Consider the following 26,532-nt stretch of genomic DNA (forward strand, 5'->3'; position numbering starts at 1 on the left):
GAACCCTTCCCATTGGATATCTCTCTATATATAAAACCAAAAACAAGTCATAAATTTTTACTACATTATGAATCAGAGTAAGAAATACTAATCTAAAGGAAAGGATGGAATAACGAAGATTGGACCAAATGAAGACTTAAAGAAGCAAGAACACTAACTCCTACAGTTTTCTGTATCACATATCCATGGACCATGTCAATGTGATGATTGTCAATTTATTTAGATTCCTTCTGCAGATGCTGCACATTTTTGATGTCTCCACATCTTGGGCTTCCAGCTGCAACTTCAGCTTCACACATTGCCCTTATATGGGTCACCTAAAGATTTTCTGTCTCTTCTATATATATTGACTAGTTTTCATCAACTCCTGTGAAATCTGAGTTCAAGCTTCCATGACTACATGATTCTTATATTTTTTATGCCTGTAAAGACAGTGTTCTGTGATGGCCTTCAAGATATGTCACCAGCTTAAGTGGTGTACAAACCTGTCTTATGTAGGTTCAGATTGCAGGGAGCTGCAATAAATCAGTGCTGCCTACAAATATGGTGTCAGGAGAGAGAGCCATAATGGAAGTAACCAAATCAAAATACAACTCCCCATAACTGCCTCCTCAAATAATCTACATCCTCACACAAGCCTCTCCTAGAATTTTCCTCACCTCCAATACTAGTGCTACTATCTAGGAACCAAGTATTCAGCACAAAATTCTGTGGGATAAGTTTCATTTTAGATTTAAAATATAATATATACCTCTGGAACATTTATTTATTTTCCTCCAAAACTTCCATCATGTTCTAGATTTCCACATATGATACTGATTCTTCATGTTCATGAATTCTATCTTCTTGCTTTGTCTCTCAGATCTGGAGAAGGTAGGAGTCTCCATTTCCTTAACATTTTTTTTTCTGTTTTTTTTGTTTTGTTTTGTTTTTTCAAGACAGGGTTTCTCTGTGTAGCTTTGGAGGCTATCCTGACACTCACTCTGGAGACCAGGCTGGCCTCGAACTCACAGAGGTCCATGTGCCTCTGCCTCCCTAGTGCTGGGATTAAAGGCATGCACCACCAATGCCTAGCAGGAGTCTCCATTTCTTAATTTCATGTTCAGACTTCTGCTTGTGATCTCAGCTCTCTTATTATCTACTTTGCTAATCATTTGTATTAAATGCCTGTTGTTTATACTTCCAGATTTTCTGGTTAGCTTTTCACAGAATGAAAGTCCTATAGAAGACAATATTCAGTATCCACACAGTTGCTTAATTGCTACTTTTCTTCTAAACTAACTCTTTTATTTTACATTTAAGTATCTGTGAGTTGAACAATGAAATGTTTGCAGGAAATTCTCTGACAATTGTCGGGAAAGGAGTTGAGAAGACATAAATAATTGCATATTTTCTATAATGTCTATCTTGGAAGCAATGTAATTAAACACCTTCATAAGAATGATGATATTTGCGTTTTGTTACTCATACCATTTGTGTTCATGTAGATTTCTATTGCTATAATAAAAAGCTTTGATCAAGGCAACTTGTAGAAGGAAGAGTTGCCCTTGGACTCTGATGCTAGAGGGATAAGAACCCATCCCCACCATCTCAGAAGTATGCCACTAAGCAGGCATGAGTGAGCTGAGACCTCACATCTTAAACCAACAGAAAAAAAAACAGGGAGAACAAACTGGGAATGGTAGACATATTTAAAATTTCAAAACCCAAGCCCAGTGACATACTTCCTCTGGAAGGCCATACCTCAAACTTTACCCAAACAGCTCTACCAAATGGGATGAAGTATTCAAATGCACCAGACAATGGGGACATCACACTCTAGCCACTAATCCATTTTTTTAGAATTAATGATTATCAAACAAGTGAAAATATTCAAATGGTTTGTGGAATAATTATATGATAAGATATTGATATCAGTTTTCCACAGTAATGATTTTATATTATTAATTTGACATACATTATCAAAAATGGCCTGAATGTTTAAAGGCTAAAAATTATTTTAAAAAGCATAAACACTCCCCATAGATGTTTAAATTGGTAGGTTTCAGATACATAAATATATGTTAGAAGGGAAACTATGCATGGTATGAGTGTAGATCAGAGATGGAGTGCTGACTTTTGGTGAAAAATATAGAGATTATAGGTGAAACAATAAATGACTTTGGGAGAGTCCAGCTATGTTAATGAATAAATGAGTTTAGAGACTGATGAGACCATAACCAAGAAACAGGTGGAAAATCTTGGTTTCAATGCACTTCAAAGGGTCATACCAGATTTTAACCAGATTAACTCTCTTCATCTTTATTTCATAATGCAGATGAAGCAGAAGAGAATAACCTAAGAAATATCTTCATGAAAATGGTAGAGGACCTCAAAGAGGACATGAGAAAATCCCTTAAAGAAATGGAAGAAAAAACAAACAAAAAATACAACGTATCAACAAATCTCTCAAGGAAACAGTTCAAGACCTAAAAACTGAAATAGAGACAATAAAGAAAGCACAATCAGAGGGAATGCTGGAAATAGAAAAGCTGGGAACAACGATCAGGAACTACAGACGTAAGCATAACCAACAGAATACAAGAGATAGAAGAGAGACTTTCAGGAGTTGAAGACACACTAGCAGAAATAGAATCATCAATCAAAGAAAATCTTAAATCCAACAAATTCCCTAACATAAAATATCCAGGAAATATGGGATACCATGAAAAGACCAAACCTAAGAATAATAGTTATAGAAGTTGAAGAAATCCAACTCAAAGGTGCAGAAAACATATTCAACAAAATCATAAAAGAAAATTTTCCAAACCTAAAGAAAGACATGCCAATGAAAACACAAGAAGCCTACAGAACACCAAATAGGCTGAACCCCCAAAACAGTCTCCTCACCACGTAATAATCAAAATACCTAATATACAGAACAAAGAGAAAATAATAAGAGCAGCAAAGGAAAAAAGGTCAAGTACCTTATAAAGGCAAACCTAGCAGAATTACACCTGACTATTCCATGGAAACTCTGAAAGCCAGAAGGTCCTGGAGATTTTCTACATACACTAAGAGACCACGGATGCCAGCCCAGACTACTATAACCAGCAAAGCTTTCAGTCAATATAGATGGAGAAAACAAGATATTCCATGACAAAACCAGATTAAAAAAATATATATCCACTAATACAGCCATACAGAAAGTTATGGAAGGAAATATGCAAGTGAAGGAAGTTAACTACAACCGGAAAAATATAGACAATAGATAATCCCACTTTACCAACAGTTAAAGGAAAAAGGAATAGAATCCCTCACACAAGTTCACCACCATCACCCAATCAAAAACAAACAAGAATGAACAATCAATGGTCATTAATATCCATCAACATTAATGGTCTTAATTCGACTATAAAAAGACACAGGTTAAAAATGCATTCGAAGACAGAATCCATCCTTCTGCTGCATACAAGAAACACACCTCAACTTCAAAGACAGATGGTACCTAAGAATTAAATGTTGGGGAAAGATTTTCCAATAAAATAGACCCAAGAAACAAGCGGGGGGTAGCAACCCTAATAGCCAACTACTAGGATTTTAAATTAAAATTAATCAAAAGAGATAAAGGAGGTCACTTCCGACTCATCACAGGAGAAATCCATCAGGAAAAAGTCTCAATTCTGAACATTTATGCCCCAAATACAAAGTCATCCATGTTTGTAAAAGAAACATTACTAAAACTCAAGTCACACATGAAACTGAACACACTTATTGTGGGAGACTTCAACACCCCTCTCTCACCACTAGACAGGAACACCAGACAGAAACTTAACAAAGAAACAAAGGAACTAATCGAAGTTGTGGCCCAATTGGACTTAACAGTTATCTATATAACATTGCATCCAAATACAAAACAATTTACCTTCTTCTCAGCTCCACATGGAACCTTCTCTAAAATTGACCACATACTTGGCAACATAGCAAACCTTAACAGGTACAAAAATTGAAATAACCTCCTGTATCTTATCAGACCACCATGCTTTAAAGTTAGAACTCAGTAACAACACGAATTTCAGAAAACCTACAAACTCATGGAAATTAAGTAATACCCAGTTGCACAATTCCTGGGTTGAGGAAGAAATAAAAAAATGAAATTAAAGTTTTCCTAGAATTCAATGAGAATGCAGACACAAGCTACCCAAAACTATGGGACATTTTGAAAGCAGAGCTAAAAGGAAAGTTCATAGGGCTAAGTGCCCACATGAAGAAAGAGGAGAATAATCACACTAGAGAATTAACAGCACAAAGAAAGCTTTAGAAAACAAAGAAGCCAATATACCCCGGAAGAGCAGACACAAAAAAATTATCAAATTGAGGGCTGAAATCAATAAAATGGAAACTAGGAGAACAATACAAAGAATCAATATAACGAAGAGTTGGTTCTTCCAGGAAATCAACAAGATAGACAAACCTTTATCCAAACTTATCAAACAGCAGAGAGTGAATACGCAAATTTAAAAAATCAGGAATGAAAAGGGGACATAACAACAGACACAGAGGAAATCCAAAGAATCATCAGGTCATACTTGGAAAAGCTATATTCCTCAAAATTTGAAAATCTAAAAGAAATGGATTATTTTCTGGACAGATTTCACTTACCAAAATTAAATCAAGTACAGATATGCAACTTAAATAGACCTATAACCCCAATAAAATTGATGCAGTCATCAGAAATCTCCTAACCAAAAAAAGCCCAGGGCCAGATGGCTTCACTGCAGAATTCTACCAGAAATTCAAGGTACAGCTAATACCAATTCTCCTCAAAGTATTCCACACAATAGAAGCAGAAGGGTCATTGCCAAACTCTTTTTATGAGGCTTGAATAATTTTGATACCCAAGCCACACAAAGACACAACTAAGAAACAGAACTACAAACCAATATCCCTCGTGAACATTGATAGAAAAATACTCAATAAAATACTGGCACATCAAATCCAAGAACTCAAAAGAGAAATCATCCACCATGATCAAGTAGGCTTCATCCCAGGGATGCAAAGATGGTTCAACATACAAAAATCTGTCAATGTAATCCACCATATAAACACTGGAAAAAAAAAAAAAAACATGATCATTTCACTAGATGCTGAAAAAGCCTTTGACAAAGTCTAACACCAACACCCCTTCATCTTAAAGGTCTTGGAGAAATCACGGAAAACAGGAACATACCTCAACATAATGAAAGCAATATACAGCAAGCCTAAGGCCAACATCAAATTAAATGGAGAGAAACTCAATGCAAATCGGGGACAAGACAAGGCTGTCCACTCTCTCCATACCTCTTCAATATTGAACTTAATGTTCTACCCAGAGCAATAAGAAAACAAAAGGAGATCAAGGGAATACAAATTGGAAATGAAGAAGTCAAACTCTCACTATTTGCAGACGATATGATTGTCTACATATGTGACCCCAAAACCCTTACCAGGGAACTCCTACAGCTGATAAACACCTTCAGCAAAGTGGCAGGATATCAGATTAACTCAAAAAAAAAATCTGTAGCCCTACTATATACCAATAACACATTGGTGTAGAAAGAAATCAGAGAAACATCACCCTTTACAATTGCCACAAACAACAAAAAATACCTTGAGGTAACACTAACCAAAAAAGTGAAAGACCAGTAGCATAAGAACTTAGACTCTATAAAGAAAGGAATTAAAGAAGATACCAGAAAATGGAAAGATCTCCCATGCTCTTGGATAGGTAGGGTCAACATAGTAAAAATGAAAATCTTACCAAAAGCAATCTACAGATTCAATGCAATCTCCATCGAAATCCCAACACAATTCTTCACAGACCTTGAAAGAACAATTCTCAACTTTATATGGAAAAACAAAAGACCCAGGATACCCAAAACAACCCTGTACAATAAAGGAACTTCTGGAGGCATCACCATCCCTGACTTCAAGCTCTATTACAGAACTTTATTCCTGAAAACAGCTTGGTATTGACAAAAAATAGGCAGGTAGACCAATGGAATAGAGTTGAAAACCCTGATATTAACCAACACCCATGAAGAACTGATTTCTGAAAAACAATCCAAATTTATACGATGGAACAAAGAGAATATCATCAACAAATGGTGCTGGCATAACTGGATGCAGACATGTAGAAGACTACAGATAGACCCAAGCCTATTGCCATGCACAAAACTTGAATCAAAATAGATCAAAGACCTCAACATGAACCCAGACACACTAACCCTAATAGAAGACAAAGTGGGAAATACCCTTAAATTAATTGGTACAGGAGACTGCTTCCTGAACATTACAACAAAAGTACAGACACTGAGATCAACAATTGATAAATGGGACCTCCTGAAACTGACAAGCTTCTGTAAGGCAAAGGACACAGTCAGCAAGACAAAATGGCAGCCCACAGACTGGGAAAACATATTCACCAACTCCACATCTGACAGAGGGCTGATTTCCAAAATATACAAAGAACTCAAGAAGCTAGTCTCCAAAACACCAAACAATACAATTAAAAAGTGGGGGTACAGAACTAAATAGACAATTCTCAATAGAGGAATCTAAAATGGCTGAAAGACACATAAGAAAGTGTTCAACATCCTTAGCCATCAGGGAAACCCAAATTAAAACAACTCTGAGATACCATCTTACTCCTGTCAGAATGGCCAAAATCATAAACACCAATGATAGTTTATGCTGGAGAGGATGTGGAGAAAGGGGAACACTTTCTCCACTGTTGGTGGGAGTGCCAACTTGTACAGCCACTTTGGAAATCAGTATGGTGACTCCTCAAGAAAATGGGAGTGAGTCTACCACAAGATCCAGCAATTCCATTCTTAGACATATACCCAAAAGAAGCACATCCATACAACAAGGACTTCTGTTCAATAATGTTTATAGCAGCACTATTTGTAATAGCCAGAAACTGGAAGCATCCCAGATGCCCCTCAACCCAAGAATGAATAGAGAAAATGTGGTACATTTACACAATGGAGTAATACTCAGCAGAAAAAAAACAATGGAATCTTGAAATTTGCATGAAAATGGATGGAACTCGAAGAATCCATTCTGAGCGAGTTAACCCAATCACAAAAAGACAAAAATGATATGTACTTACTCATATGTGGATTTTAGAGGTAGAGTAAAGGATTACCAGCCTACAATCCACACTGCCAGAGAAGCTTGTAAACATGGAGGACCCTAAAAGAGACACACATGGTCCCCTGGAGAAGGGGAAAGGGTCAGGATCCCCTGAGCAAATTGAGAGCACAGGAAGAGGGGGTTGGACGGAGCTACGAGAATGAGAAAGGAAGAAGAGGAAGGATGCAGAGGTCATGAGAGAGCTGAAAGTTAGAGTCAGGGGAACAATAGAAGAAAGGATATGTGATAGGTAGGGTTTTAGTTGGGGGGTTGGTTAGGGGAGGACAGAGGGAGAAGGAAACTGGGAATGTCATGTAAAACAATCTTGTTTCTATTTCAAATAAAAAATCTGAAAAGAAAACAAATTGTATAATCTAACACACAATCCTAATAATGAGAACATGAGCAGGTAAAATTGCTTTAGAAATTGGGAGACAATGTAACTAATAAATATGGAGATGGTGGACACCACATGGCATTTGGACTGTTTTAGTGTGTTGTGACAGAGAATGGGGAAAACTCTTTAATTGATTTATTTAGGCATTTAACTATCTAATACAAGTTATTGACTTAGAATTGGAAATCTAATAGGAATTAATTGTCTATAATGGGTTTAGCATGGATAAAATTGTTTCTGACCAAACTGAACTGAAGCACCAAAGCCAACTGGTTAATAAGAAGAATCAATCCTATTTCTAATTCAAATAAAAAAGCTGAAAAAAATTTGTTAATGGTCCTAAGCAATTCAGGACTGCATGCAACTGCTTTAGATGACCAAAAAAAAAAAAAAAGAATTCTAATTTACCAAAATATAAATCCCTGTGTTTTAGAATAAAGGAATAGATATATTAATATTAATAAATGCCTAATATGTTGAAATATATAATAGATTATAGGAAAGATAAGTTCTTAAGACCATGTGAGCATCATATGTGCTGGTCACTATTTCAATCTATGATATGAGCAAATGGATAGTACCTTGCAGGCTTTGCAATTTCCTTAGTCTCTCCAGGCTGGCATTATAAAATGCCAAGATTGAATGATAGGTAACAGATATTTATTGTTTTACGTTTCTGAGGGCTAGTAAGTCCAAGATCAAGGTTTAGGCAGAGTTCCTTTTCTGATGATGGCTCTCTTCCCAACTTAGAGAAGTTTTCATCCTCCATAACTTATCCTTCTGGCGCACAGAGGGAAAGAAAGTGGTAACTGAAAGGGGAAGAATGAATAGAGGAGAGGTAGAGGAGAAACTGGAGCCAAAAACGGGAAGCAGAAGTAGAGAGGCACAGGGAAGAGACATTAGGATCAATTAATTTAGTTGGAGGAGTTCCTCATACCACTTATTTAACTTCAATTACTTATTCTAAATATAACCACACTGGAGGTTTGAATTTCAACAAAGGAATATATGACAGACACAAATATTCAGTCCAAAGCAATAATTTATTTCAAGAGTTTAAAATATGACCAGAACAGATGGTTCAGTCATTTGTCCCTAAGCTTAATGACACGAGTCTATCCCCAAGACCCACATAGAAGAAGGAGAGAAACTACTCTTGGAAGCTGTACACTGATCTCCATATACACAACCATAGAATATATCAATGCCCACCCACTCACCCCATATATGTGTTAATATTTCAAAGTAAACCAATAAATATTTTGAAATAATTTAGAACAAATCCAAAAGTGCTATTATTAACACTATTATTCCCATGATGTTTCTGTTATAGCACATCTATGAGAACATTGTTTACAAGAAAACCTACACATCTGATTTTTTGACAACATAATCTAAAGTACACAGAATAGTTTTTGCAAGTTTATAGGTGCTCACTAGAAATGAATGAATGAAAAAAAAACTTCAAAATGCACATATAATTCTAACTTATTCCTTTAACAACCACAAAATTCTTTGATAGCATTATTCTAAGTACTTTTACTGACTGAGAATATTTAGTCCCTGAACTAACTTTATGAGAGAGACTCTGTCCTGTATGTAGAGAATATTGAAGAACAAAGGGAACAGCACTGTTCCTCGAAGGTCACCCAGGAAGTGGCAAAGTTGGTGTCTGAGACAAGCTTTTAAGGCTCTGGACTGTTATTCTGTTATTTCTAATGCTCTATGCAGCTGGATCTAGAAGGCACAGGGTGGGTTTCACTTGCTGTTTGCCTATCTTATGTGGAAATACTTTCCCCATGGTGTCTGCTGGCGGGTCAAGTAAACTCTGAGGATAGGGAGCAAAGCTTTAATGATGTTCCCAACTGAATATGTTTTTTTAACATGAAAACTGGCTGTTGTGGTTTCAGTGAGGTAAGAGGCAGAAAGTGTTTCAGCATTTGGCTTTGTCAGTTTCAGGAAGACCAATTGGCCTCAATGCAGCATACAACCTCCAAACAACATCCCTACTCCCCATTTTAATTTAAACTATATTGTGCTTTTTCTATTTTCCTTTGTTTGTGTTCTGAGACTCACTATCCAGTCTAGGCTGGCCTCAATCTCCTCATGTCACTACTAGGCCTTGCTTGTGCTAGGATGATAATACTCCCTATACTTGGCGAAATTCCATTCCTTACTGCTAATAGTCACACTATGTGGCATCTTGCTGTTGTTAATTTTATGATGTGAGATAATGTTCTTGTTCACAGTAAATATTTTTCATTCCTATTTGTTTAATACAACACTGATAGTCCAGTAGTCCATCAGGAAGTACAGGTAGAGCTACCAGGCTAGGAGAATTCTCGAAAGAGGAGAAGCAGGGAGAGACTCAGTTGCCAGCCAGATACAGAAGAATCAAGATGAGAATGCTTTACTGAGAAAATGTACCAAGCCATATGGCTAAACATATGTAAGAATTATGGGTTAATTTAAGTTGTAAGAGTTTGTTTGTAATAAGCCTGAGCAATAGGCCAAACAGTTTATAATTAAGATAATGCTCTGTGTGTTCTTTTGAGGACTGAATAACTGCAAGACTGGGCAGGACAGAATTTTCCATATACAGTGAGATTCTTTTGTTTTTAATTTAATCTTGACTATGTGATAGGTAGAGATTATCAATCCTTGGTGGTATCTTAGTGTTACCAAAGATTAGCTATGTCCTAATTTTTATCACTTGTGGGATTCTGAATGATCTTTTAAGATACTCCTTTTGCTCCAGTAAAACATCATTGAACTTTAACCACAGTTAACATGAAACACATAGACCAAGTTCTTCAAGTTCATGATTTATTGTGACCAAAAATATGCCATTCCTGTACTACTGAAGTCAGGTCTTATCAATACATTTTGTTAATAAGATGGTTTACTAAAGAAAACCATTTAAAATTATAAATGATTTTATTCTGGATACACAGAAAAAGTTCTCTAACCCTCTCCTACTAGCATGATGCATTCGTCTAATTTTCAATTATCTGTAACATTTTCTACTGGTAAATCAGAGAGCTTTTCTCTGAGAAGATTGTTCAATTTCCTAAAGTAATGTTATCACATTTAACTAACAGTAGGAATTAAAATTTGAATTTATAATATGTGGTATTTGCAGATATATGCATAAAATACATGTATCTCCTTAAATCTCTCTCTTTCTCTCTCTCTCTCCCTCCCTCCACCCCCCTTTCTCTCCCTTTGTATGTGTGTGTGTGTGTATGTGTGTGTGTGTGTGTGTGTGTGTGGCAAATTACCTATGATATACTTGGAAGGTACACAATATGTTATAATTAGAGTATATTATAAATACAATTTATTATGTAGCTATATGCTTTTTAACCCCCCTCCCACACTAAAACATTATCATCCACATTAATAATTGTGGTGCTTTGAATAGGAATGACCCCCATATAATTAAGTGTTTGAAAGGTTTTCCCACAGGGAGTGGCACTCAATGAGGTGTGGCAATGTTGAGGAAGTGTGTCACTGTGGGGGTAGATTTTTTGGTCTCAGATGCTCAAGCTGGGCCTGGTGTCACTCTCTGCCTGCTGCCTTTAGATCTGAATGCTTCCTTCTCCAGGACCATATCTGCCTGCATGCTGCCAAGTTTCCTAACATGATGATGGAATACATGGACTAAACCTCTGAACAGGAAGCCCTAATTAAGTAATTTCCTTTATATGAGTTGATGTGGTCATGTTTTCTCTTCATAGAAATAGACATCCTAACTAAGGCAGTAATATATTTTGAATTTCTACATGTAATAAATGGAAAGTAAAAATTTACTATCTGGCCATGTTCTTGTCAAAGTGCCTATAAAGGGAATTTTCATCTGATCATGATTATCCCACAATGAGAAGAGTCAAATCTGTAAAAGTCCCACCCATATGGAAGGCTTTATATGTTCCCAAAGTAGAAAACACAAGGCAAAAGAACACAATTCATATCTTATCCATTATGACCAACCACCCATACTAATGACATTCATTAAGCTAAATGAGTAGGAGCATAAGAAATCAGATCCCTAATTAAAGCAGATTTATTTTTAGGATAAAATTATCTCAAAGTACATTTTCTTTTTATAATACCAAATATCAATTTAAAACATAATTTAAACAACTGATTACAGATGAGATATGACTTAGTTCTCTGAAAGAATGAGATTATACAACCACTAAAATCATCAATATCACTTTTACAGTATTATTGTGACTATTATTTATTACAGGAGTGGAGAAAATATGAAAAGGAGACAGAAAAAAATATTCATTAAAGTTAATGACTCATCCCAGAAATTTCATTATTGAGTTGACTGCTCAAGACATTTTCTCCCCTAACTCTCCAGGTTAGAGCATCTGTCATGTCTAATCATGGTGTATTCATAAAAATAAAAGCATTTTAGAAATAAACACAGACATATAAATAAAATGATTTCAGAATATGTGTGAAGAATAACAACTTAGCCACAAATAACACAGGTTTTAATATATTTCATAAGTAGATACTGTATATTGAAAATAGTTTTATGATAAATATCTATAAGCCTTTGGGTATAGCTAGACAACTAAGGGGCTCATCCTAGAAGATTTGAATTTATAGTTCAGTTGGTACTAGGTCCGTCTCATGAGAGAATGTATAAAATAGTGTTAATAAACACAAACTTAAATAATGATTTCCAAACTTTGATTATGACAGGTTTATCAGTGTGGGTCAAATCCCTTCAACTTCAAAATTATAAAAGCTAAGCAAAATATGTAAAAATAAGTTTTCAAAATAATGTATGTTTGATTTGGGGCTATCATCTTTTAGAATAAGGAGGATATACAAAGTTAATTTATTATTATGGCCAGGATAAAAGAAAAGGAAAATGTAAGGTGGAAATTAGATAGTACTTATAAAAACAAAATCTTCAAAACTAGAAATCTGTGATTAATAAAAGGAAAAGACTCTATGTTCAAATCCTTTCTGTATTGGTGTTTATTCTTCACCTTCTCAAATGGACTATGAGCCTCCATAATAGCAAGACAGAATTGAAAACAATGTGTTAGGCAAGGAAGATGGGAAAAATGAAAAACAACAAAGAGTAGAAAAAAATGAGGAGTGAAGAAAAGAAAAACTGAAGAAAAGCAAAGACTATCAGTTAGTAGTAATGAGACGCTGAACAAAAGAGGAGCATTATCCATACAGAGCATCACAGACTGAGAAGCTTTAGTCCAAGCACCAGAGCTTTGGGAGAGTCCAAGCCTGTTAGGCAAGCAAACACATAAAGCCATGCTTTCACATGAGGGCTATCAACTACAACTGAGATCTGAAAGAAATATAGTCATATAATTTTTAACTTGTTAGCTTAGTATTTTCCAGTTCTGTCAATATTTCACAATTTCATTGTCTATATGTTTAATTAAATTTTACTATACATTATATTTAGTATTTTCAATGTCTATTCATCTTTTGAAAGACATTAGACTGATTTTCCCATGAGATTCAGGGCCCTCTGTATGCCCTCCTTCCTCTAGAAAGGAAAGTTACTCTGGTTTTTGTGAGACCTAGGAGGGTCTAATCCCTCTTTAAAATAAATGTTCACACTCTGAAAGGGGAAAAAAGTAGCTATAAACATCTCTGTGACAAGATAAGGAGTCCTTTGGGTATATGCCCAGGAGAAGTATGGGAGGTGCTATCAGATAAGTCTGGTTTAATTTTTGGAGAAGCCTCCACTTTCATTTCCACAATGGCAATATCAATTTACTGTCACATCAATAGTGAATAAAGGCTGCTCTTTCCCCATAACCTTATCAGAATTTATTGTTCTTTTTTTTTCTCTGATGGTAGCCTTGTTCACTAGGGTGATATAGAATCTCAAAGTAGTTCCAATTTGCATTTACCTGATAGGTAAGGATACCGAACACTTATTAAACATTTGCTGACAATTTGCATCTCTTTCTTGATAACTAGTTGCACAGTTCTTTGGACCACGTATTAATCAGTAGTTTTGCTGCACTAGTGATTTTTTTGCAGTTTGGTATATATTCTAGTTAGGCACGCCTTGTCCAAAGTATATCTAGAAAAGACTCACTGTAATTGTATATGGTGTCTATTTAATCTGTTGATTTTTTGCTGCTGGGTAGAAGCTTCTGTATTTCATGGCCTTCCATTTTCCAATTCTTTGGACTATTTCCTGTACTACTGAGGTTCTATTCAGTTAATTCTATCTTACATTATGAAGTATTTTCCCTCTTTTCTTTGAGCCATTTCACCATTTTGTGATTCACTTTGAATTTATTTTGTATAAGCTGAGGGATACAGATCGAGATCCTTCTGGTGAAGGATATTTAGTTTTTTCAGGATCATTTACTGAATAGACTTCTTTTCTCAAGTGCATGTGTTTATACCATTATAAAAAAAAATGCGGGAACGGAAGTGGCGTCGGTCTGGCCAGAGCCTTTGGGTGAAATTGTTAGGCGTGGAGGGGGAGTGATGTCTTCCAGACTCGGTTCAGTCACTGCCACCCCGGGACCCACACCCTTTAAGCAGCAGAGGAGCACCAGGATCGTGGGAGCTAAGAACAGGACCCAGTGCTCCATAAAGGACAACAGCTTCCAGTACACCATCCCTCACGATGACTCCTTAAATGGCTCATCATCTGCCTCCTCATGTGAGCCAGTGAGTGATTTCCCAGCATCCTTCCGAAAATCTACCTACTGGATGGAGATGAGAAGAATCAAGCCTGCTGCCACTTCACAAGTTGAAGGTGCAGGTGCAAAGGAAAAGGAAAAGGCCAAAGGAAAAAGGAAAATCAAGCAGGAAGAAAATGAAGACTATCCAGAGCTTCCTCAGAAGAAGCACAATCTCTATGGGAGGAAGCAGCGGCCTAAAACTCAACCTCACCCCAAACCCCAGGCTCGTCGGGTTCGGAAAGAACCACCAGTTTGTGCAGCAGCAAGTATGGAGGAGAAATGGTACTTAGAAATCATGGATAAAGGCAGTGTTTCCTGTCCTACCTGCCAGGCAGTAGGGAGGAAGACTATAGAGGGTTTAAAGAAACACATGGAAAACTGCAAACACGAAATGTTTACCTGCTATCATTGTGGGAAACAACTTCATTCACTGGCAGGCATGAAGTATCACGTCATGGCCAATCATAATAGCTTGCCAATTTTGAAGGCAGGAGATGAAGTAAATGAACTAAGTGAGAGGGAGCGGCTGCGAACAGTTCTTAAGAGAATGGGAAAGTTCAGGTGCACGCGCGAGAGTTGCTCCAGTACCTTCACCAGCATTATGGAATATCTGTACCATGTTAGAAAATGTGGCAAGGAGGCAGCAGAGCTGGAGAAGCTAACCCTGAAATGTCACCATTGTGGAAAGCCATACAGGTCAAAGGCTGGGCTTGCGTATCACATGAGGTCAGAGCACGGGCCTGTCTTCTTCCCAGAATGAGGACAGCAAAACAGTTTGAAGGAGATGAGTCTGGAGGCAAAAGGTGGAGGCCGAGTTCAGCGGCGTTCTGCCAAGATAGCTGTGCACCATCTGCAGGAGCTGGCCTCTGCTGAGCTGACCAAGGAATGGCCGAAGAGGAAGGTGCTCCAGGACCTGGTGCCAGATGATCGGAAGTTAAAATATACTCGCCCTGGGTTACCTACATTCAGCCAGGAAGTACTGCACAAGTGGAAAACAGATACTAAGAAGTATCGCATACAGTGTCCTAATCAGGGCTGTGAGGCTGTCTACAGCAGTGTGTCTGGCCTTAAAGTTCACCTGGGCTCTTGTACACTGGGCAACTTTGTGGCTGGAAAATACAAGTGTCTTCTGTGTCAGAAAGAATTTGTGTCAGAGAGTGGTGTCAAGTATCACATCAACTCTGTCCATGCCGAGGATTGGTTCGTTGTAAACCCAACAACCACCAAAAGCTTTGAGAAGCTGATGAGGATCAAGCAGCAGCAGCAGAAAGAGGAGAAGCATGGGCAGTAGCAGGGAAGTCGACGGTCTCTGAGAAGACAGCAGCAGCCTCACCCTGAGTAGCCAGAGAGTCAACCGGAGTCCCGGGCAGGGAAGGGCCAGGGTGGGAATGAGGAACTGGTGGTGTCAGCTGTATGTAAGGGGTCAGAGCAGGAGCCAGTGCCAGCACAATCCCAGAAAGCAGAGCCCACCAAGACCACTCACAAATGAGGGAGGAAGTAGGCAGCCATGCTCCTACTTGGTCATGCTCCTAGGAGAGTAGATGTGATCCTGTTGTCATGGGGACATGTGCAGGGGAGGCCTGAGTCCTGGGGCTGGGAGAAGATGCTTTCAGCTGTTGCTGTTGGGCAGTGGCTCTCAGCTCCTCTGTGTACATTTCACAGTCTTCCTGACTTCTTCACTTTCACCCCTCCCTGTCTTAGTCGGTTCATATTCCCATTAGAGTCCTTTTGGTTTTTCTGTTGTCCAAAGAGCTATCTGGGAAAGCATTTGCAGGCCCCTGGGCCTTGCACAAGGTTAAGAAACCTTTGGCCGGCTTTCTTTGTTCTTTCCTGTCTGGGTAATGAAAGTTCTTGGAATCTTTGTTGATTTAGTGGCTTCTCCGTCAGTCATCTAGCTTATAAAACAGTTCCTAACTAATTTTTTTTAAAAGCCTTAACAGGCTTTATCCTTCTGTATTTGTAACATAAGAGGACTAGAAAGGAGAACTGCCACTTTTGTTACAGTGTGACCCTGAACCCCAGGAAGCAGAACCCAACCAAGGATATATATCTGTAATTTGTTTTTACTGTTGAGAGGAAGAAAATGATTGATCATGAAAAAGCTTGCTGCGCTTGGAGCAGGGACTCTCTGGCCCCACAAGCATGAAAATACATCCTTAGAAATACATCCTTAGGGTCTGTGTCCTGAACACTATGGTGAAAAGGAATGAAAGGGCAGTGATAGTAATCGCTTCCCCACTTCCCTGGGTTGCCAGGGTCAGTGCCCCGTAAGCAAGCTTGAGTTTGCACCTTGGTTTTAAGGGTTGGGAGATGACTCAGTCCCTGCTGTGTTGACTCCATGCCCTGGCCTCTGGAAATGCCACTGGGGTTGCAAACCAAGGTGAGCTTCCCTTCTTCCCTGCACTCACCTCACGTTAGACCACAACCACTTAACTCCTCACCCAGGGCATTGGCCCACCTCTATCCCTGAATGTTCTGAGAATACTGCCCTACTGTTTTGTACATGGAGTTTTATCTGCTTTATATTGTGAGCTCTTGACACCAGATGTAGATATTTCTCTGGAGCTGGAAAGAATGGTCTCTCTCTGTACCTCATGTCTGTCTGGTGGTGTTCAGTGGACTCTCTCCCTGTGAGGGTGGATATCTTTGGAATGTGGCTTAGATTAAGAAGCCTTGTTGTCGTGTTTCTGGTTTCTCTTTCTCCTTCTTTGTAAATATTGTTCTTCTATATTCCTGTCTATTGTATGCCATATGCCACTGACAAAGTTAACCTTGATATGGACAAATACTACCTTTTCAAACCCGAAAAGGCTATTTGCCGCCCTGAAGTCTCTGTTCTCTGTGCTCCTCTAAAGAGCTTTATCATGTGTGCTTTGTGAAGACCACTTTTCAATAAAGGGGCATTAATACTTGAATCGGGCACTGCCAGAAGGGGTTATGTGGAAACACTCTGAAAGCAGTGCTAAGAGGAAAGTTCATAGCACTAAGTGCCCACATGAAGAAACTGGGGGAAGATCACATTAGAGAATTGACAGAACAACTGAAAGCTTTAGAGAAAAAAGAAGCAAACACACCAAGAAGGAATAGACACCAGGAAATAATCAACCTGAGAGCCGAAATCAACAAAGTAGAAACTAGGAAAACAGTACAAAGAATCAATGAAACAAAGAGTTTGTTCTTTGAGAAGATCAATAAGATAGACAAATCTCTAGCCAAACTAACCAAAAGGCAGAGAGAGCATGTTAATTAACAAAATCAGAAATGAAAAGGGGGATATAACAATGGACACTGAGGAAATACAGAGAATCTTCAGGTCATACTTTGAAAACCTGTACTGCCCAAAATTGGAAAATCTAAAGGAAATGGACAGCTTTCTGGATAAATATCACTTACCAAAATTAAATCAAGATTAGATAAAAAGTTTAAATTGACCTATAACCCCTAATGAAATAGAAGCAGTCATCAAAAGTCTCCCAACCAAAAAAAGCCCAGGGCCAGATGGCTTCACTGCAGAATTCTACCAGAAATTCAAACAAGAGCCAATTCCAGTACTCCACAAACTGTTCCGCACAATAGAAGCAGATGGGATATTGCCAAACTCTTTCTACGAGGCTACAATCACTTTGATACCCAAGCCACACAAAGATATGACTAAGAAAGAGAACTACAGACTGATATCCCTCATGAACATCAATGCTAAAATACTCAATAAAATATTGGCAAACCGAATCCAAGAACATATCAGAAAAATCATCCACCATGATCAAGTAGGCTTCATCCCAGGGATGCAAGGATGGTTCAACATACAAAAATCCATCAATGTAATCCACCATATAAACAAACTGAAAAAGAAAAACCACATGATCATCTCACTAGAAGCTGAAAAAGGCTTTGACAAAATCCAACATCCCTTCATCATAAAGATCTTGGAGAGAACAGGAATAACAGGAACATATCTAAACATGATAAACGCAATATACACCAAACCAATAGCCAACATCAAACTAAATGGAGAGAAACTCAAAGCGTTTCCTCTAAAATCAGGAACAAGACAAGGCTGTCCACTCTCTCCATATCTCTTCAATATTGTACTTGAAGTTCTGGATAGAGCAATAAGACAAGAAAAGGGGATCAAAGTGATACAAATTGGATAGGATGAAGTCAAACTTTCACTGTTTGCAGATGACATGATAGTCTACATTAGTGACCCGAAAAACTCTACTAGGGAACTCCTACGGCTGATAAACACCTTCAGCAAGGTAGCAGGATACAAAATTAACTTAAAAAAATCAGTAGCCCTACTATATACAGATGATAAATCCAATGAGAAAGAAATCAGGGAAACATCACCTTTCACAATATCCACAAGCAACATAAAATATCTTGGGGTAACACTAACCAAAAAAGTGAAAGACCTGTACAATAAGAACTTTGAGACTTTAAAGAAAGAAATTAAAGAAGATACCAGAAAATGGAAAGATCTCCCATGCTCTTGGATAGGTAGAATTAACATAGTAAAAATGGCAATCCTGCCAAAAGCAATCTACAGATTCAATGCAATCCCCATCAAAATCCCAACACAGTTTTTCACAGACATTGAAAGAACAATACTCAACTTTATATGGAAAAATAAAAAACCCAGGATAGCCAAAACAACTCTTTACAATAAAGGATCTGGAGGCATCACCATCCCTGACTTCAAGCTCTACTATAAAGCCATAGTTCTGAAAACAGCTTGGTATTGGCACAAAAATAAACAGATAGATCAATGGAATCAAATTGAAAACCCTGATATTGACCCATGCACCTTCGAATACCTTATTTTTGACAAAGGTGCTAAATCTATACAATGGAAAAAAGATAGCATCTTCAACAAATGGTGCTGGTACAATTGGATTCGGACATGCAGAAAATTACAGATAGATCCATACCTGTCACCATGCACAAAACTTAAGTGCAAATGGATCAAAGATCTCAGCATAAATCCAGCCACACTGAATCTTCTAGAAGAGAAAGTGGGAATTACCCTTGAACAAATTGGCACAAGAGACCACTTCCTGAACATTACGCCAGTAGCACAGACATTGAGGTCTTCAATTAGTAAATGGGACCTCCTGAAACTGAGAAGCTTCTCCAAGGCAAAGGAAACATTCAGTAGGACAAAACAACCACCCACAGAATGGGAAAAGATCTTCACTGATCCCATATCTGACAGAGGACTGATTTCCAGTCCTTGGGAGGCAGAGGCAGGTGGATCTCTGTGAGATCAAGATGAGACCGGTCTACAAGAGCTAGTTCTAGGACAGCCTCCAAACCCACAGAGAAACCCTGTCTCAAAACCAAAAAAAAAAAAATCATAATCTACCATTGTGATTATCATTTCGGTGTTGGAACTAATTACATATGTACTTTGTTTGAATAGGTAGTTAAAACAGCAAATAAATTATTTTAAAATAAATAACGAAGATGTCATTAAGATTATTAATAGTAAATTGCATCTTCTATGTCTACACATAAACATTTATCTCATTGCTTTCTGTGATGGAGACTGAACTAGTCATTTAAATTCCTATTGCCTTTATTTTTAAACACATCTCTGTTACTAGCATTCTGTTTAGGAGGTTGGATGAAAGCTGATATTTTCAGAAAGAATGCTGTGCCTATGTGTAGAGTGATTGTCTCTCTTTAAATGTCCCCATTTCATGCTTTGTTCTCGTGTTCCACCTAGCATGTTGAATAGCCACAGGGGGGAAAGTCATTTTGAAATATCCATATCTGTACTGAAGCTCAGAGTGTCTCATGAAGTAATTCTTTGGGAAGCTTTCTGGATCTATACAGAATGACAATTATGAGTGGATACAGAAATAAGAAATTCTATTAATTCCCCAAAGATATTTGAGTAGGATTGGTTTAAAATATTTATTTGTCACAAGAAAGTTTGCACTGTCAATGCTTCCCTGCTGATTTTTGCTTGATAGAGAAATGTTTTAACTTCCCACAGCTGTCATCTTTAAGCCTAATTGAATAGCACTCAGAGGAATCAAAGGGCAACTCATTAACTGTACTCCAAGTGAGAGCTAAAACTCCTGTCAGCAGAATGTGCTATATGGTGTCCTTTGTAGGTAGGTACTCTGGGCCACCTGCCTGCTCCAAGCAAATGGTCTTTCTTCATGACAGTCACTATATTAGCAAGAAACACCACAGTGTACCCATGTTTCATTGCCTTCTTCTTCTGTTATAATTTTTCCTATTATACAAAATCTTCCACCAGATTATTCCTTAAAATAATTAGTCACAGATTTTATAGAAATTGCATTATTGTGAGATCAGAAAACAAATATAACCCACCCCACTTTTGGAATTTATTTCTATTGTCAACAGAAGCTTTCTTCATATGTTGAAAAAAGTCAAAATCATCTTAGGTGATGTTATAAAACTGACATCCTGACACAACTGTCAAAAATATTCTTTTTATTCTAACGATTAGAGTACATCTATTGTAGCCCATAAGTCCTTTGTTTCTGGGCAAGGAGTTAAGAGAATGTGCTGGTAATGACATATGAATTTTGTCTTTAGAGTTTATGAACTATGAGATCATTAGCAAAATTCTCCATGAACTTCCAAATACTTGTTTATAAAATGATATGTGTTGTCATTTTGAGTTGCATATAATTTTATAATAAATTCATATTAGATAAGTAATCATGTTGTTTAATTAATTTACTGAAGGCATACCTGTAGTTGAACTTTCTTTTGGGACTGCCAGTTCCCAAATAATGACATGGAGACTTTTTATCAATAGCAAAAACTTGTCCATAGTTTAGGCTTATGTTCTGTCATGTGAATCATTACCCTTTTTTCATAATGAATGTCTGCTTTCCTCTGCATTTCACTGGCAAAATCCTCTACAACAGATTTTTTTTGACTTTTTTTTATTTGAATTACAAATAAGATTGAATTACATGACAATCCCAGTTCCCTTCTCTCTCCCTTCCTCCCCTACCACCCTCCCCAACTAAAACATTACCTATCACAGATTTTAACCCAGAGTTCTTGTCACTGCACAGAAGTCCCACCTAACCTGTTCTGCCTAGCTATTGGCTGTTCAGAATTTTATTATACTAGTTGCAGTGACATGACATACTCTTAAATAGTGTACAAATATCCCACAGCATTTCTCCTATTTTGTATAAATAAAAAGGAGTTTAACTCTAACATAGTAAAACTACACACAATAAGCATAATTTTCAGATAAGAATTATATTTACAATGTACAGTCAATTTGCATTGGGAAATTCAGAGAAATTACTCTATTATCTACCTTATCTCCTTGAGTCCAAAATTTTCTACCTAAACCACTTTCATTTTGTTGTTTTGCTTGTTTTTTGTTTTTTTTTTTTTTTTGTCTGAGACAGGGTTGTCCTGTGTAGCTTTGGAGTCTGTCCTGGAACTAACTCTTGTAGACCAGGCTGGACTCGAACTCACAGAGATCTGCCTGCCTCTGCCTCCCGAGTGCTGGGATTAAAGTTGTATACTGCCATCACCTGACACTAAACAACTTTCTATCATAATTTGCACTACCATCTAAGAAAATATCTTTTTAGACTTTAAAACATTTTCTTAGATAAACAATTTAAGCTTTTATATCTATCAATCTTATAATATTCACATTGCTTTGTAAGTTTCTTTTCTGAATTTGGTAACAAAACTCATTTATAATTATGTTGCCTTCAACCCCATTAGAGATCTGAGAAAGACAAAATACTGAGTTAAAAAGGCATGCAGAGAAAACAACTTCAAAAACTATAGAAGTGACAGAAACATCTGACTGCCTAGACAGACACCCCAATGTTCCTCTGTCACACTGGGGCATCCATATTACGCATACAAGCCTAGAATTCCAGACAGATTTTCCTGTGAAGAAGGAAATTTGAAGAATTGTACTATCTTCTCTTGGCAAAGTTTGGAAGTTGCCTTCTTTTGTGTCCTGTTTGTCCAATTTGGACAGAAGTTGAGGCAAGGGCAAGTTTTTGCCCAGTGGCTAACTTTTCTACATTGCAAACAAACTCTATATGGAGGTTCTTTGATGCCTATCAACTTCTCTGAAATAGATTGGTGCTTTGAGGAGCAGATATATCTCACTGTCATGAAAAGTCTTATGTCATTAATATATCTTAAATGCCATATACTATAGATCTCTGATGTCTTTGAAGATCAACTATCTATCCAAAATATATCTTTGTTTGACCTTGAAAACGTACCTAACATGACTATAAGTTTGATTGTTACAGATAAGTAACTAGTAATCTGCATTTCTTTATTATCCTAAATAACTTATAATAATAGCTTTCAGGAACTAGAACCTTGATTCACATTTTTAAATAAACTGTATAGATACAATACCCCAAACAAGAGTAGAATGATACATACAGTATGTTATAGAAAAAAAAAAACCTTAAATTTGTATCAATACACAAAAATCCATACCAGTGTAAAATATTTGCGATTAATAGTTGCTTTTTTGTTTAAAAGCACATTCAATAATCTACACTTTTATTCTACCACTCCTATATCCCCCTTTTTTTTCTTTTCAGAAAGAGATCTCTGAATTTAAACACTTTACTTAGTATTTTTTCTCCAACCACGACCAGTAACAATTTGTTATCAATCTCACTAAAGAGTTACAAGAATCCATGATCCAACAAACAACTAAAAGCCACCCACCCCACCAAGCACACTGCATTGCCCTTCACCCCACATCCGGTCCCATCAGGCCTATAGTGAGGTTCCCTATAGTGAGATACCACACCAAGGTCCGAGCTTGCAGGGGCTTCAGGCTGGAAGAACTCAGGGTGGCTGGTATCCATAAGAAAGTGGCTCACACCATCACACCATCAGCATCTCTGTGGACCCAAGAAGGCAAAACAAGTCCACCCAATCATTACAGGCCAATGTGCAGCACCTGAAGGAGTATGGCTCGAAGCTGATACTTTTCTCTAGGAAGCCCTGTGCTCCAAAGAAGAGAGATAGTTCTGCTGAAGAACTTAAACTGGCCACCCAGCTAACAGGACCTGTGATTCCCATCCAGAATAACTACCAAAAGGAGAAAGCCAGAGTCATCACAGAAGAAGAGAACAATTTCAAGGCCAGGCCAATGCCTGACTCTTTTGCATCCAAGCAAAAATGGCAAACGAAGCTGCAGAGAAAGATGTTGAAAAGAAAAAGTGATATCCTGTTGGAGTATTGCAATACATTTTCCATAAAGCAAAAAAGAAAGAAAGAGAGAGAGAAAGAGAGGGAGGGAGATACAGAGGGAAGGAGGAAGGAGAGAGAGAGAGAGAGAGAGAGAGAGAGAGAGAGAGAGAGAGAGAGAGAGAGCATTGTATTCTTAAAATTGCTTCCTTCTGGCTGGTGGTGATGGCATATTTAGGGGACCCTGAAAATTGGGATAATGCTCAAGTCCTGGGAGAGTGCCAGCTGTATCAATTTTGTCTAGTCTCTTTGTGATGGGAAAGTGCAGAGCTTATATGGGGTCCTGACTGAAGTACTCTATGGGGCTGAAATATCTAAGCTAGAAGCTTTGAAGTTGCTTTGGCATATTTTGTTGGAGAAACTGCAACCGAGGCATTCTGAGAAGCTGGATCACCAAGGCTACTTGTCTTCTTTGATATATGGTGCTTTATTTTTCTGAAAACACAGACTTTTAAAGGTATCATACATATCTTCATTAGCACAACTATGAATTATATGGTATGCACAAATTAGCTAAAGATGATGCTCTGCTCTACATTTGATCGGGTAAAAGGCATCTGTCAACCTTATAAGTCTTTTTGGACTGTATAACCAACCCTCTATCCATGCCATATGAAAAGATGTCATGTAATAATAAGTCATGAGGACACTGAAAACAAGATTTATCATGTCTCCTCTAGTCTTAGAGCTGTTCCCATGTAGAGGAATTAGCTTATATGTCACCTGTATTGTAGTTTTTCTTAGTTTCTTCCTTCATGTTTGTAGCCAAGATTTCCAGGAGGTCTCACCGGATCAAATCTTATCTTTATTAATTTAGAAAGAATATTTTGTTTTCTGTAGAAACAAAGACATATCTTTTACACAACACATTTCTTGACTTCCATTCTGAAGTTAAGGCATCATTAACATATATAAGCTGGTGTAATTCAGCAGTTTCTTCTACAACCCAGTGCCTCTCATCAGTTGCCATTTTTTGTTCATTAACACTTAAAAAAATTCAAAGTCAACAAAACACCATACAAGATCCAAATCCCGATGCCTTGTGTATTTCCCATCCCATTCTTTTTGTATTACTTTACTCTTTCTCTAAATACTTTATTATTTTTAAACTATGTATTTTTTATGACAGTCTATTCCCATTTTTTTTCTTTTTTCAGCACCTACACACATTTTCAAGTGTATAGTTCAGAGATTTTTCTCTGCCTTGATCTGGCTTTTTAAATTTTTATTCATTGTTTGTTTGTTTGTTTTACATCTGCAAACATAAACTGCTAGGCTACCTGCCATCTGGCTCTGCTTAGCACACAGCACTGGCAGCTGGGTCCACCCCCTTTGGGTTCATGAGAGCCAAGTCTTATGCCAAGAATTACATTACCCGCTCCAGCTCTGGGAAGCAGTTGGGCTTGTACTGCTGGAGGACTTTCTGTATACTCTCCCATTTTATCTAGTAGTTTTTCATTCAAGTGCTCAGATGCACAACAGGGCCTCTTAAAGGAGCCATGCCTATGTACATGGCAAGCAATGGGCTCTGTGTACATGGCACATTGGATGCTAAATCTAGTCAGACTTTCATTTGAGACTGCGAGCACCTAAACAATGACATGGAGACTTTTTATTAATTACATCTTGGCTATAGCTTAGGCTTGGTCACAAGTAGCTCTTATAACTTAAATCAATCCATTCATGAATTTATGCTCTGCCAAGTGGTCATTACCTTTCCTCCACAATGTATATCGGCCTCCCTCTGAATCTCCCTGGTGAAGTCCCTTGTACCACATTCTAACTCAGAGTTCCTATCTCTACCCAAGAGTCTCTTCTGACCTCTCCTGCCTAGCTATTAGCTAATCAGCTTTTTATGAAACCAGTCACAGTGACCATGACACATCTTCACACAGTGTACAAATATCCCACAACAAATATCTTCTTTCATATATGTGTTTACTCCAGTGAAATATACACAATGTTTTGAGACAGCTTTAGGTTCCTTTTAAAGCTGAAGGCTGTCCTATCTGCTTTGAAAGTCACATCATAAAGACTCACAAATATATTCATAGCTGCTTGTGTCATATTGAAGGCTAAGCAAAATCTTATTTAATTTATGCAATTTCTATATTTGTGCAAAATAATCTTGAAACTATGAATTCATTGCTTCATATTTACAATTTTAATTTAGTCCTGGTGCTTTTAACCGAGTAGCATAGATTTTACTGTTGCTGCCTTTTAAGAAAGTTTTTCAGTTGATTCTACGCTTCTTTTTCTAATGAATATTTGGTATTCAGACTGCTTTAATTCTTTGTGCTCTGTGGCAAAGTTTAGTAAACTTGGCTCAAATGAGAGAAAGAATAGATAATTTAGTCTCTGTAGGTCATACCATTTCTATGGCATATTCTCAAATCCATTTCATAGCCAAAGCAGCAACCAAGTACACCAAAATCTATAATCTTTGCAGCGATTAAAGATCTCATTATAAAAGCAGTTAGTCAAGACCAGCTTTTCAGTCATAGATCACTATGGCTTCTACACAAAGCTTATTTCATACCACCCTGCCTCATTATAGAGTTGCGTAAACTGATTAGGTTTCTACCACTTGAGCTGCAAATATCTAACTACAAGGTTATTAAAATTTTTATAGTTAAAAGATTATTTTTGACTTCCCAAGGACATGAATTTACAAATGAAAACATTTATTTCTTCCAATTATCCAATTAAGAAGTGTAAATGCGTCTCTGGACCAAAAAAAAAATTACTTAGGAGAATTGTTGTGGTTATTTAAATAGCAATGGCCCCACAATAGGGAGCAGCACTATTAGGAGTTATGGCCTTGTTGGAGTAGATGTGATCTTGTTGGAGGAAGTATGTCACTGTGGGTGGGCTTTGAGGTCTCAGATGCTCATGTTACACCCAGTTTGGCTCACAGTCTCCTACTGCTGCCTTCAGATCAAGATGTAGAAATCTAAAATCCATCTCCAGTACCATGACTGCCTCATTCTGCCATGCTTCCCACCATAATAATAGACTAAACCTCTG

At 37.5% G+C, this 26,532-nt stretch overlaps 2 pseudogenes; both read left to right on the forward strand.

Moving 5' to 3' along the window:
• The first annotated feature begins 14,004 nt into the window (after positions 1 to 14,004).
• On the forward strand, positions 14,005 to 15,754 carry LOC100772941 (annotated as a pseudogene).
• A 7,192-nt stretch (positions 15,755 to 22,946) lies between these two features.
• On the forward strand, positions 22,947 to 23,481 carry LOC100773516 (annotated as a pseudogene).
• Positions 23,482 to 26,532: the final 3,051 nt, after the last annotated feature.

This window comes from Cricetulus griseus (genome assembly GCF_003668045.3).
Source record: "Cricetulus griseus strain 17A/GY chromosome 1 unlocalized genomic scaffold, alternate assembly CriGri-PICRH-1.0 chr1_0, whole genome shotgun sequence".
Lineage (NCBI taxonomy): Eukaryota > Metazoa > Chordata > Mammalia > Rodentia > Cricetidae > Cricetulus > Cricetulus griseus.